General features: G+C 42.0%; 1 long non-coding RNA gene across 1 annotated transcript in view; it reads left to right on the forward strand.

The window, feature by feature from the left end:
- LOC135975629 (uncharacterized) overlaps positions 1 to 14,027 on the forward strand; it is a 75,188-nt gene that overhangs the window by 13,295 nt on the left and 47,866 nt on the right. The gene's annotated exons all lie outside the window — the stretch shown is intronic.

Consider the following 14,027-nt stretch of genomic DNA (forward strand, 5'->3'; position numbering starts at 1 on the left):
TTGCTTATCTTCTGAGTGGCTGCCTGGAATCCTGCCTGTAGGGAGTCGGTGTGGCTCCCCTCCTGCCCGGAAGAGGGAGCCCACGTGCAGGCACCAGAGTGGGTGGGACCACCACCGCCTGTCCCCGCCCCCCCGGAAGTCAAGGGGCGGGACAGGAAGTATAAAGGCCGGCCGCCAGAGCTCAGTTTGCGGCCAGCCACCACAGGGAGCAGACGTGCGGCCGGGAGCTCCCGGCCAGGAGACCGTAGAAGACCGAGGCCTGGACCCTAGCTGGCCCGAGCTACCCCGGGCCCGCTACGAGGAGGAGCCGCCGGAGCCCGTTCACGCCCGCTACTGGGAGAATCCCTGGGAACCGCACCCCACTAACCCTGAGGGTGAGACTGGACCCGAACCCCTTCGCCCCTGCTGCTATCCAGAGGAGCCGCCTGAGGACCATTGGCCGGACTTCCCAGCAGAGCTACCCGACTTGCCGCCGAGCCCGGGCAGAGAGGAGCCCATGCAGGTGGACTGGCCCGATCCCGGCGCTACGAACGAGGTAGGCTTTGAGGGGGATCACGGAAGTAGCCCGGGGGTAGCCGACCCCGGTCCGGCTGCAACTGAGTGTGAGCCTATGTCAGTGTGTTGCAGTCTGGATACCCCACTGACCAGCAGCGGCAGCAACCGCTGTTAGGGCCCCGGGCTGGAACGCAGTGGAGTGGGTGGGCCTGCGTTCCCCTCTGCCACCCTCCGCACGGGTGGCAGGCTTCCCCCTCACCCAACGCTCGGCTACAGAAAGCCTAGGCGTACCTTATTTGAACTATTTGCTCGCTCAGCCCCTGCAACAAGGGCCTGAGCCTACTGTGTTTGCCCCGCCCTGATCCAGGGCCTGGGCTCTGAACTATTTGCTCGCTCAGCCCCTGCAAACAAGGGCCTGAGCCTAACTGTGTTTGCCCCGCCCTGATCCAGGGCCTGGGCTTTGAACTATTTGCTCGCTCAGCCCCTGCAACCAAGGGCCTGAGCTACCTGTGTTTGCCCCGCCCTGATCCAGGGCCTGGGCTTTAAACTGCTTGCTGACTCAGCTCCCTGCAAACAAGGGCCTGAGCTAACTGTGTTTGCCCCGCCCTGACCCAGGGCCTGGGCTCTGAACTGTCTGCTTGCTCAGCCCCTGCAACCAAGGGCCTGAGCTAACTGTGTTTGCCCCGCCCTGACCCAGGGCCTGGGTTCTGAACTGCTTGCTCGCTTAGCCCCTGCAGTCAAGGGCCTGAGCTTTAACTGTGGTTGCTCCGACTCTGCACCAAAGAGCCGGAGTTTCGGGACTAACTGACTGCTTGTTCCCACAGTAGGGAGTCGGTGTGGCTCCCCTCCTGCCCGGAAGGGTCGAGCCCCGGCTAGGACCTACTACACTGCCCTACCCTCACACAGTAAAACACCACCAGTTCTTCTGTCAAGTGAGCCTCTCTGGCTGCTTTCTGATTGAGTACCAAAAGGGTTATTCTAATGAAACACTATACTATGATACAGGAAGAGACAAATTTTGAGACTAGAATACAGGCATTAGTAGGTGAAGTCTCTATGGTGTGTTATGTTATTTCATTTTAAATGCAACTTGCCTACTTTGTGTGATTTTTATCACTTCTCTTGAATACAATATTCTCAGAGGATTAATCTTTCCTCCTACACTGCTGATGTTGGAATGTGCTGCTCTATTTGATGATCAACAATGGTGCTCTCCAGAAGGTGTTTTAAGGTAGTAGTGCTCAAAGGAAACAGATTTAGTAACAGCAGCAAACCAGTATGTTTATATACCTCAGGAATATATATATATATATATATATGTGCAGGATAAAAGCACCACTACCCAATTTTTGTTCAACATGCTTACCCACACAAAATATCACAGTGACTACATCTTTATTTTGCTGCAGCTGTTTATGAAACAGGCAGCTTGAAAGTCGTCTATTCAGAATGGATTTCTACAATGAGTTTTTTGTTCCTTTGCACATAATCAAAGTAGATCCATAATTATTCTGGTGGAATAAGTACTGACCATCAAATAGCATTTTTCCCCATGCAGGCTGATGAGTCGGTGGGTGGAACCAGTACACTTACCGTAATATTTAGAGATAAAGTACTTTGTATATAATTTCCAACATTCAAATGCACAAGTATGTTAACTAGAAAACCAATTTTTTTTATATGTCCACACACATACATATGCACACACTATTATATATATATTCTAATATATATATAATAGTGTGTGTGTGTATTTATATTATACATTCAAATGCACAAATATGTGAATGTGTATATATATATATAACAAATTTGGTTTTCCAGTTAACATATTTGTGCATTTGAATGTTGGGAATATACAAGCATTGGAGAACACTTTATAATACTTGTTTACAGTTAATCCATATCCCGGTAGAGGTAGCAAATGCAGGGAGAATTCACAGGGCAGTTACAAGTATATTCCCTACAACAAGGATTTTGCCATTTCTTAGCAGGATTCCTCATGGAAGAATGCATAAATCAAGAACAAAAAGTAAGAACAACAGGTAGGGATGCTGCATTATTCTAGTTCTACAGCAATGTAACTCCACTGAACTCAGTTAGTTACACTAGCAAAAAAACTGCAACAATGCAGTAGTGAATGTGACTCAAAGTATGTCCCCACCCCAACATCCCTATTGCTAGCAACCACTTGCTTTTGATTAATTACAATTATTTCACCAATAGCGTGCTAGGCATGTTACAGATGAGAATGAAGTGAACATAGGGTCCCTGACCCAGAGAGCTTACAATTTAATTGTACTAAATAAATTTTTGGAACCTGGAACTTTCATGTGGACTAGTTAAGGAATATCTGATGTGTGATTAGACTCAGGTTGTCTTAACTTCAAAAGAGGTGAGATCCGAACAAAGATGAGGCATAGTTAGTTTTTAGCATGATGGAACTAGTCAAGGTCAACTTTTTACACACACACCCTCCCCCATCGAGGTTGACCTCACCTATCTACATTGAGTTAAAAACTACAGTGCCTTGAAAAACTACAGTGCCATTATGATTTTACATCAACTTAGGTATCTCAGTGTAAAAAACACACCTTGTTGCAATAAAATGTCTCTGTTCTGTGGAATAGAGGAAACCACGTGGTTGAAATCAAATAAGAGTAATCAAACTTGAAACTTAAAAGAGGTTAAGTGACTATAGGTAAAATTGTCTTGGCTCATGATGATGATAATAGTTTGAAAGTTTATTCTTTGGAGATAATATCATGTCACCGAAATGGGCCACAAAACCGATTTACTTGCACATAGCAAGCTAAGTATTGCTAAGCATAAAGAACAGAACAGTAAAATAGAAAAGGAAATTACATTAAAGATTGTATGGGGATTATTTTCATAATACTGCCATACACACAAGTAGTGATAACTAAAGAGAGACTCTGTTCCCAAATCAAACTAGAGATAACAAAGCCTATATAAATATTAGAGTTAAAGAATGGTTTTAAAGCAGATATGTAATTGTTGCTCTGAATTACTTAGTATGCATTTAAGAAAAAGTTTATGCAACAGAGGAAAGACTGCCTCTGGCATATGATTCTGTTAATTTGGTTTAGAACAAAGACTTTTTGCAGAGGGTAAAATACATAAAGAGCCAGAGCAAGGATTTTGTTTGCTAAAAGGACAAAAGATGCACCAGAGAATGGATATAGTCCAGAAAGGGAATTGGCCTGGAACTGACATAACTTAATAACGAAACTAGAAAGAAAATGTTTCATTTGAAAAGATTGAAAGTGGTGTTAAGATTTCAAAAAGTAAGCGTGCTGCTGAGACAGTATCTAAGTGGATTGTGAAATATTTAAGCATTTGAAATGTGTTGCTCATATGGGAATTCATTTGAAATTGTTGTTGGGTTTTTATTATACAGTATGTTAATGGATGTTTGACTCTAAGGTTGCTTATTAATGAAGGACAAATGAAACCTATGCTTAAATGTTATGCCATACTGCCTTGAGCGGTCGTCTTATCAGATTTTATAAGATAAGTAGGGTCAGGCTTGGTCAGTCCTTGGTTTGAAAACCACAAGAGCAGCAGGAAGTGGAGTTGGTGACACAGCAGATGGCACTGTACCAGTGCCCCAGGATAGTGTTAATGGATATTAAGCTATCTCTTGAATGAGATGAAAGGCCACCATGGTTCAGGACCTCAGTTTTACAAGATCCCATAATACTTTTATAATGGATTGGAGGGCTAGACTTGGTATCCTGGCCAATGTAATTGAGTAATTACATTTTGCATATCTCAAGTGCCCTGCAGTTTTTACTGGCTATGGTATACTTCTTCTAACCTGAACTATTGTGTAGTTTTACACAACTGCTGTGTTTCATTCCTCGATGTCAGCTGGAGTTTTATTTCAATCAAAATTGAAGCCATAGTGTGTAAAATGCTTTGGTTAGAAGGATGCAGATGTAATCATAATCACAGACATGGACTGACACCAGGTCAACTGCACAGAGCAGGTAATATTCTCAAGGCTGTTGTGTAATGAGGTAAAGAGTTGGTTACAAAGAGTTGAAACCACATACTACAGTGAGGTAGGCAATCTGTGCTGAATCCATGCTGACTGTCTAATTGTGCAATATGTTTCTATGGTGCTCAGCCCATGGGATATTTTGTAACCTTCCAGTGTTAACCAGTAGGCAAAAAGGCTTTCTTACATGTGTCCTCAATATTTTGAAAGCAAACGTCTGCCAAGTGAATATCAATAGAGATGAAGCAGAATGATCATGAAAATACTTAGGCTGTGGTTCAGGAAAGGAAGTTTGGTGTGATGATGCCCAAGTCTCTTATTTTTGTGTGGGTGTTATGATGACTGAAGTGAATGATAGATAAGTGGCAGTTACCAAAGGAAGGAAGCTTTTAGTCACACTATGAATCCTTTAAAGGAAGAAGAAAAAACACAGAACATCACTGGTTTTCTTTTTAAATGGACTTCATCAGTAAAGCTAAAGGAAGTATCAAGTAAGGAAATGTAAGTTAGCAGTGCAGTCCTAAGTTATGCTCTAAAACACTGCCACACTGTGGTAGTTTGGAAGATATAACACAAGCTGTTAACTCACCTGAGTCTATTAAAACCATTGAGTAGAATAAAGAGAGCCACTTGCGTTTTACACTGTAGTGAGAAAGGTTTGCTTGAGGCTGATAGTCTGCTGATACTCCTCTAGATTTTTGCTCCTCTTTCCAATTGCATTATCCCCTTTATTGGCTATAGCACTCAGTGGCTTTAGGCTCTTAATAATGAGCAGTTTCTCCTTCTGAATTCAGCAGGGGGAAGGATCACTACGATGACTATACAAATTCGCTCATTTTGCTTTCATCCTAATTCTCAAAATTCTCCAAAACTAGAAAGCATCATCAAACTCTTTATTATTTTACTGAGGGTTCAGACTACATTTATTTAGACTAATAACTATGTCTATTAACCAGTTCCCTAGTCCCTTATTTAAAAAAAAAAAACCCTCAAAGCCCTATAGTGGATTCCCATCAAGGAACCTCTGAAGCTCTAAAAACAAACTCCCCCCAATAACCACTCCCCCAACTTCTGCTAATCCCTTCTCTGAATGTTTGCAAAATTTAAACACCTTAAGAGCAAACCACCAAACAAACTTTTTTAAAATAGTCTCCATCAAGAGGCCTTCGTCCAAAACAAGCCCAGCAAGAAAGGGAATTCCAAAGCATGTTCTTCAGTTCTCCCTTTAATACATGTGCGGGCTATCTTGAGCACGTCCACTTATCTTAACTGCCATGTTGTAACCCCGGAGGTTAGGGTTGGGAAGGTGGGGAGAGGGACTAGGCAACTAGAACTCAAGCCATTGAGGGTATGTCTCCACTGCATCTGGGAAAGAGCCAGATTCACACTAGCAGGGCTCAAGTTAGCACACCAAAAATAGTGTGGATGTTGCTGGCGGGGGCTCAGGCTAAACACTCTAGCGCAGAACAGCCTGATCCCCTGAGTCCTACTTGAGCGGCCAGTCTGAGCCTCTACCGGTGCAGCAACATCCACACTGCTATTTTTAGCATGCTAGCTTGAGCCTTGCGAGCATGAGTGTTTACCTAGGCTGGGAAGCTTGGTTCCAGTTGCAGTGTAGATAGACCCTTAGGCTTTTATATCTTAAAACGAACTCCCTAATCTGCACTTGGAAGTCAGTGCAGGTCGTTGCTCTTTGTTATGGCTACTTTGCACTTTCAGATAAGACCCTGTTAGTTTTCCAATTACTAGTCCATTATGTTTCACTTTGTACGCAGGTAAAGAAGCAATAAGGATGAAGTAACTTGGTCAAGGTCACTTAGGCCAGGCTTTGGGGGCGGGAGGGGAAGCAGTCTTAACTTGGGTTCGCTAATCCAGGTTATAATAGCAGTGAGGATAGAGCTTTTAACTGGGTTATCTGCTGGAGTTCAACCCAAGGTTCCCCTATGGGATTTCACTCGAATGCTACCCAAGTTAAAAGAGGAAGTGGGTTCTAGCCCACAAAAGCTTATGCCCAAATAAATTTGTTAGTCTCTAAGGTGCCACAAGGACTCCTCGTTGTTTTTGCTGATACAGAATAACATGGCTACCACTCTGAAACAGTGTCTTCACTGCCACTGTAATGCAAGTTAGCTAACCTGCATTAAGAACATGCCTTTTTTCAATGTCTGTGGTAGACCCAGAAAGAGAACCCACTAGCCCTAATACCCACTTCCCTTCTATTAACTTAGCACCGAATAAGACTACTGAACAATCCCTTCTCTCAATATCCATTTATAATATCAATGTTTACACTCAGAAGGGTTAATTTGAATAGGGTTCCAAATTCTGCAGAAATTGAAGTCCTTTTTAGTAACAAATTAATATTGTTTTCTCTAAGTGGCTCTAAGCCTAGTGAAACTTTTTGAATACCCAGCCATATGGCTACACCAAGCACAAATTAAGCAAGTCTGACTAATTAAGAAAACAGTGGCCTTTTCCTGCTTTAATTATTTTTCTGTGTATTATGAAAACATATTGTTAATATTTTGCTACTAATAAAAAGAGTGCATGGATTGTTTGATATTCTTACAGTATCTAGTGTTCACCATAGATAACATTAACAACGTCAGCACACCTGAGGTATGCTTAGCCATCTCACAGCTTCCCCTCCCCCAGCCCTCTACAGCGCATGCCACAAGTGAGGCTCCACAGGTCCTTGTGTTGATATCTCTGGGCTTTCCTTTGCCAGATGGCTAGGCTTCTATTGTGAGGTCTGTGTCTGTCTTTCCCCTCCCACCCCTTTGGTATATCTTTAATTCTGAGGAGTTTGTTAAATCTGAGTACAGCATGTATAATTTCTTCATTAAATCAATGGGCAAGGTCATTATATGTTAAAAGGAGGAAATAACTCGTTCACACATGTTATCTTCACAAAAATATGAGCTGCACATTTCTGCACTGACCTTTCAATATCATTCAGAATTATATTCTGTATCCACTCTTCTACCATATCTCTTTCTGAGGTTACTCTATTGCAAGACAGACTTTTAGGGGCAAAATATAGACTACAGCTAGTGTTTTAAAGCTATTTCATTGTGTTTTATTTGAGACTATGATTTTCTGTCTATAATAAAGTGTTAAATATAGGTATTAATGTGTGCAACATTTTATTTTCTTAAAATGTATTGACCATATGTATATAAAATAGCCGTTCATTGGAATAAAACCTGCTATTAACTTTAATGCATATGCAGTTCACCACATAAATACAGGCCTCAATATGCTTTGCAGTACAAAATGGAAGTGCTCACAGCTTTAATGTACTATAGAAAAGATAAGACATTAATATAGATTTATAATTAGAAAATGAATTGGTCTGTCTGATATTAGCAGGAAGAGATTTCTGCAGGATAGAATTCAAAGCACATTGATACATAGATGCTGTAAGGATACAGAATACTGATGGATAAACACCCTAACATTCAGATACTTGTAATAGTCAAACAGACTTGTTAGAGTAGTTGGACTCTGGATAAGGAACTTAACCTGGTTAGTTTTCCCATCTGTAAAATATGGATACGAGTGTGCAACCATTTCATTAAAGCAGTGGTTCCCAAACTTGTTCCGCCGCTTGTGCAGGGAAAGCCCCTGGCAGTCCGGGCCAGTTGGTTTACCTGCCGCGTCCGCAGGTTCAGCCGATCGCGGCTCCCAGTGGCCGTGGTTCGCTGCTCCAGGTCAATGGGAGCTGCTGGAAGCAGTGCGGGCCGAGGGACGTACTGGCCGCCACTTCCAACAGCTCCCATTGGCCTGGAGCAGCGAACCACGGCCACTGGGAGCCAAAATCAGCCGAACCTGCAGACACGGCAGGTAAACAAACCAGCCCGGCCCGCCAGGGGCTTTCCCTGCACAGGCAGTGGAACAAGTTTGGGAACCACTGCATTAAAGAGCTTTGAATGCCTCAGATGAAAGGTGTGATTCACAGAACTTTTCCATAGGGTCACTTAGCAGTCTAGTAAGAATGTGGTGAAAGGGTCTGAGTTTGAGGGTGGGTTCATCCCCTAAATCTTGGTATAAAAAAGAGGTTCTATAAAGTATCATATTCACCTTGTCATTGCCCCATTGTATCAGGGTGTGATGCTGCAGGGGGTCCTTCTCTCCGGTACCTCCTGCTAACCATGTACTTCTCACTGTGTCTTCCAGGGTTTAGCCCTCTGGCCAAGTCACATAAAGTTCAGTCTCCTTCTGGGGTAACAAGAAGATCAATTGAAAATTCAATAGAAACATCCAAATAATAAGAGCCTTTCATTCCTATCTTGGGCTATTATCATCCTTTAGGGTCAGTCTTCAGACTCACTCCAGTTTCAATAGTTCTTGCATTGGGCTTACATGCCCCTTCTTCTGAGGAATGGTAAAGCCCACCCTTTACCATGGATTCTGGCCCAGGGACTCTGTATTAGGCAGCTAGGTCTGCTTCTTAGATATACTGCTGTTTCCCTGGGCCACTTCCTACCTCTAAGTCCCCTTGTGCTGCTTCCTCATACCCTGCATTTTAACACAGCCTCCCTTTGGTTCTCAGGCCTCTGGCTTTTCCCTTCTCTGCTGAACTAAGAATTCTTCTATCCTTCTCAGTCTCCACTGATGTGGCCTTACCTCAGGGCCTCTTCCGTAGGAGCCTGACCTGCTCCTGCCAAGTTCTTCCTTTGTTACTTCTTGTCTTTGCAGGTTTCCCCTCATTGTCCCCCTTCCACAGGGACTCTGACAGCTTCCCTTAGGGTTCTCCCCACAACTTGCTGGCCCTAGCTTAGGGCTTCCTCCCACCCCCATGCTTCACCCTGTGGGTGCTGCTCCCTGTAACAGAGTCCTGCCTTGTCTGCAGTCTCTCCCTCTAGACTGAATTCCCAGCTCTATTTAAGGAGTCCTTCCTCATTTCCTGGAGCTGGGGTGCCTAGTTATCATTAAATTACCATGTCACCATCAGATGGGGGCTAGCTGGTAGGTCACAGCCAAAGTTCAGCCTCCCTTGCCTTAAAGGACCAGCCAACCTATGACAAGCTCTTAAAGTTCAGAGAAGACAAAAACTTCTGCTTAAAAAAGGATATTGGGTAAAATATTTTTTTTTTCCTGCAAAGGTCAAAACAATTTGAAAGAGATTTGCCTCTTCAAATAAGGCAAGGTACTTATAATGTTTTAAAAAAGGAAATGAAATCTTCATTGTAGCAGGCTTATTCATGTAAAACAGATTAAAATATGCATTCATAATATGTAAATATAGAATCAATTAACATGGAGTAATTTTACAGTACAAATGATTGTAACCTGCCAGTGTCCTCTGGGACGACTTTGAAAATGAAATATTTCTTCTCCACAGTCAGAGCCCAGTTAACAAAAATCAATAAATAGTAAATACAGAGTTGTCTCTGGCCAAATGAGCAATATCTGATTAGGAGGACAGTTTAATAATTTTAATAGATGAGCTGAATTTACAAGGGAAAGATGAGTTCAAGGGTTCAAAGAGCTTTGTAGGTGTTACAGGAACAATCCATGCAGATAATTATCTAAACAGCAAACGGTAAAACTCGGAAGCAATTCAAGAGTGGAACTATTGGGACTGATTCTCTGCTGCCTTGCACCATATGCAGTCATTTACACTTGTATAAAGAAGGTGTAAAATACTCTCTCTCATTTGGTGGCATTTTCCTCCCACTTTGAATTTGCTCAGTTTCTGTGATCACTCTTCCCCAGAGGTTTCACCAGAGAAGCACAGCTGGAATGTGACCCACTGATGGAGGATAGGATGAGGAAGTGCTGATTCAGCAAGAGGAATAGGCATCTTGCCCCTCACAATACCCTCCAGTCAGTGACTGTTACTTTTGGAGCTTCTGTAGCTGGCTGTAGGCCTCCTACAGAGGGCAAAGTTCTAAGTGCCTTGCACCATTGCAACACTATTCTGGTTGGATTTCCTACTTCAGGGGCATTGCACCATACCCTGAGTAGGTCAGGTTGCCTACCAGCCCCACGCGAGCGAAGTATTTAAGCACATGCTTCACTTTAAGCTTGTGAATAGTCCCATTGACAATGTTTCTGAACAATGGGAACAATTATCCTTTATTTCCACTTCATAGCTAAATTATTCTACACAATGTCCTACTGTATGTTGGAATGAAGGAAGCAATGAAACAGGCATTTAAGTGCCAAGATCAGTACCTACACAGAGGATCTGGACATCCTATTGAGGTGTCCATTTTTGAAATTTGGACCTTTGCACATATAAATAACCCAGACAGTTGACCCTCTTCTGCACACGGCTCATGCTCACACACATCTTTCTGTTCATAGGTTAAATGAAACTTAGAGCTGATGATGATCCCTGAAATATTCATCACTAGATCTTTAATTGTATTAATCCAAGTTGCAAATATCTAACGTGTTTCTGGCAGGCTAAAGAGCCTGGCTCAACTAAGTATGAAACTATCCAAATTAAGTAGATTGTCTGAGGGTTTCGCACATTTGCTGTCTTCAGCATTTGAAAGCCGTTTCTCCTGAAAGTCAGACTACTTAAAATTCAAGCACTATGCAACTGAGAAACTCCAAAAAGAGGTAATGAACCATAAATTATTGCCGTTAGATATTTAATACCCAATCAGTATGTGCTCTCTCATGCATATCCCACTGGCATTGCATTCATTCTGACAGTGTGGTACTGGTTCAATTACTTTGCTCATTTACAATAAAAGATTAATGAAAAGAGGTATATTTTAGTTCACAGAGATTAATTGCATCCCTTACTTTCCCTACACTAGAAATATTCAGCCCATAATCCTGATAGCTTTTTCGTCAACAAGTACATGGAAAATTAATAGACTTTCTTCTGCGGGAATCCTCAGCGGGTTTGCAGATACAAACACCCAGGGAAAAGCTGACTAAAAGTTGGCTTTCTGATAGAAAGGAATTAATTTACCTTTTTTTCTCCCCTTCATTCACTCTGATGATACTTTGAATTAGCCAGCATAAAAATGCATGTATGTATTTGAAACCTACACACTTCTTGTCTAGTATGTGCAAAACTAATCCACGTAGTGTATTCCCTTCTGAGGTGCAATTGAAGGCAGATAGTCATAGTGAGGATTGATAGACAGCTCAAGCATTTCAAAAGACATTTTAAAAGGCAATAATATAACAGCTTTTCTACTTGCAAAGTGTATGCCAAGATTACTAGTAAACTTCTACATTTCTTAATCCTGCTATGAATTTTGTTATTTATTTAAATCAGGAAGACTCAAGTTCCAATGTGGTTAAAGGATGAACAGCTACTGGTTTTTGGTTTTATTTGAGTAATTATTTTTCCCTCTGCTGTGTGATGAAGATGTAAAACTAGCCAACAAGAAAGCTATTAATACACTTATTGTTGACACAGTGGGCACAGAAGAAACACTTCATACTGCCTTATTTATAAAGAGTTATATCTATTTTAAGAGAGTAAACTGACCTGAGGATAAAGGCAATAAAAGGCACCCTAGCAAATCACATTAAGCAACAAGAACAGGATTATAACAGACTCAAGTGTCACAGCGGCTCTCAAGCTGCAGAAATTGGATTCAGATCTTGACCACTCCACATTTACAGCTGAGTGTTCTGTTCAGCCCACTAAAAGCATAGGGAACATTTCCTAGACCCTTAAGAGTGAAATATATCTCTGATCTTAACAAACCTCAAAATATCTGGAGTTTGGGTTCAGCTTGGATAAGCATCCAGAAGTTCAGATGCTTTGCTGAGAACTCACTACAACTTTCTGGACCTCTGCAAAATCAAGGTGGAAATCTCATAAGAACAGCCTTTCTTGCAATATTTCAGCATTTCTGGTCTGGTCCCTACTGAAAACCCTTAGTGAAAAAAGAAATTTAATCTGAATTTTTTTGACCTTATAAAAGTTCAGTTTGGGCATAAAAGTAGATGAAGGCTTTGGTTGTGTATCTGGGAGATATCCTTTTCATATCTGGACCTGTTTGCCTTTGCATGGTCATATGGTTATATCTCCCAGAACTGCCTTTGAAAATACATCCCTACTATACATTTCCAAATCCATTATAAAAATATAACAGCAATCATAGAAAGTCCACATACAACTGAACCCTAAAATGTTATCTAATTTAGGAAAATCCCCAACTTTTTTTTTATCTGAACTATTTTTGCATCTCATTAAGGTCCTGATCCTTCATCATTTCTGTCAATGTGAGCTTTGCTGATGAGTTTTAATGAGTGTAGATTCAGGTGCTAAGTGACTCGAAGCTAGATTGTACATTTAGGATCTGCTCAGAATGAGGGTTATTATGGACCAGCATTATGCCTCAGGGAAGTAGAATGATTTTTGGTGTTCCCAGTTGTGCAGTAGATGCATATAATCTGCTATTATATCTCTTACAGAGTATAGCATACTCTGCTAACCAGTGCAAATTTAGGGCAGTGCCAGGACCCTGCCTTGTCCCCACCCCTTTGAGGTGTTTTGTATGTGGTGGGCAGCATTCTCAGTTCTCACAGGAACACGGGAATGGGAATTATGTATGACCTTTACATAGGCTAGAAAGGGTCTTGATACCTTTCCTGCTAATTGTGCACATACAGGATCAGGCACAGTAACACGTAGGACTTTTTTAGTATTAAATTTGAAAATAGCAGTGTAAGTATATGAAGTATATAATGTTGCTGCAGATTAAAAGTTTAAAAGTCAAGAGCCTACTCCTGCTCTTTAGAATTATACCAGTTTAATTCTGGAGTATTTCTACTGGCTACAGTGGAGTTAGTCTAAAAATAGTGCAGAATTACATTGGTATAATTCTGGCACAAGACAGCAGAATTTGGCCCAATATGCTTAAACACATTACTTAATGTGCAATGCTTTTCAAACTATCAACCGATGCAAATATACATAGTCTTTTTTTCTCACTCAGTTGAGTTTGGGACCTTTTGAGAGTGATTTCTCTGAGAGAAATTGGTTTTCCTGGCAGTCCCTTGGGAAAATTTTCTAGATGTTAATCACTGAATATTTCTGAAGGAGCAACTATGTTTATTTCCTGGTATTTATATTTTATTTCTTTACAAAACTGTAAATTAAACATAATTTCTACATGTAATTTTCTACATGCAGTACTCCCATCCAAGAATTTAAAATCTATATACTCTAGTCTAAGGCAGTGGTTCTCAACCAGGGATCTGGGGCCCCCTAAGGGGCATCGAGCAAGTTTCAAGGGGGACACCAAACAGAACCAGCATTAGACTTGTTGGAGCCCAGGGCAGAAAGTCAAAGCCCCACCACATGGGGCTGAAGGCCGGGTCTCTGAGTCCTGCCACTCGGGGCTGAAGCCAAAGGGCTGGCCTACACTAGGAGGGGGGTCGATCTAAGATACGCAACTTCAGCTATGAGAATAGCGTACCTGAAGTCGACGTATCTTAGATCGACTTACCTCGCGTCCTCACGGCACGGGATCGACAGCCGTGTCTCCCCTGTTGACTCCACTTCCGCCTCTCGCCCTGG

Source organism: Chrysemys picta, chromosome 14 (assembly GCF_011386835.1).
Source record: "Chrysemys picta bellii isolate R12L10 chromosome 14, ASM1138683v2, whole genome shotgun sequence".
NCBI lineage: Eukaryota > Metazoa > Chordata > Testudines > Emydidae > Chrysemys > Chrysemys picta.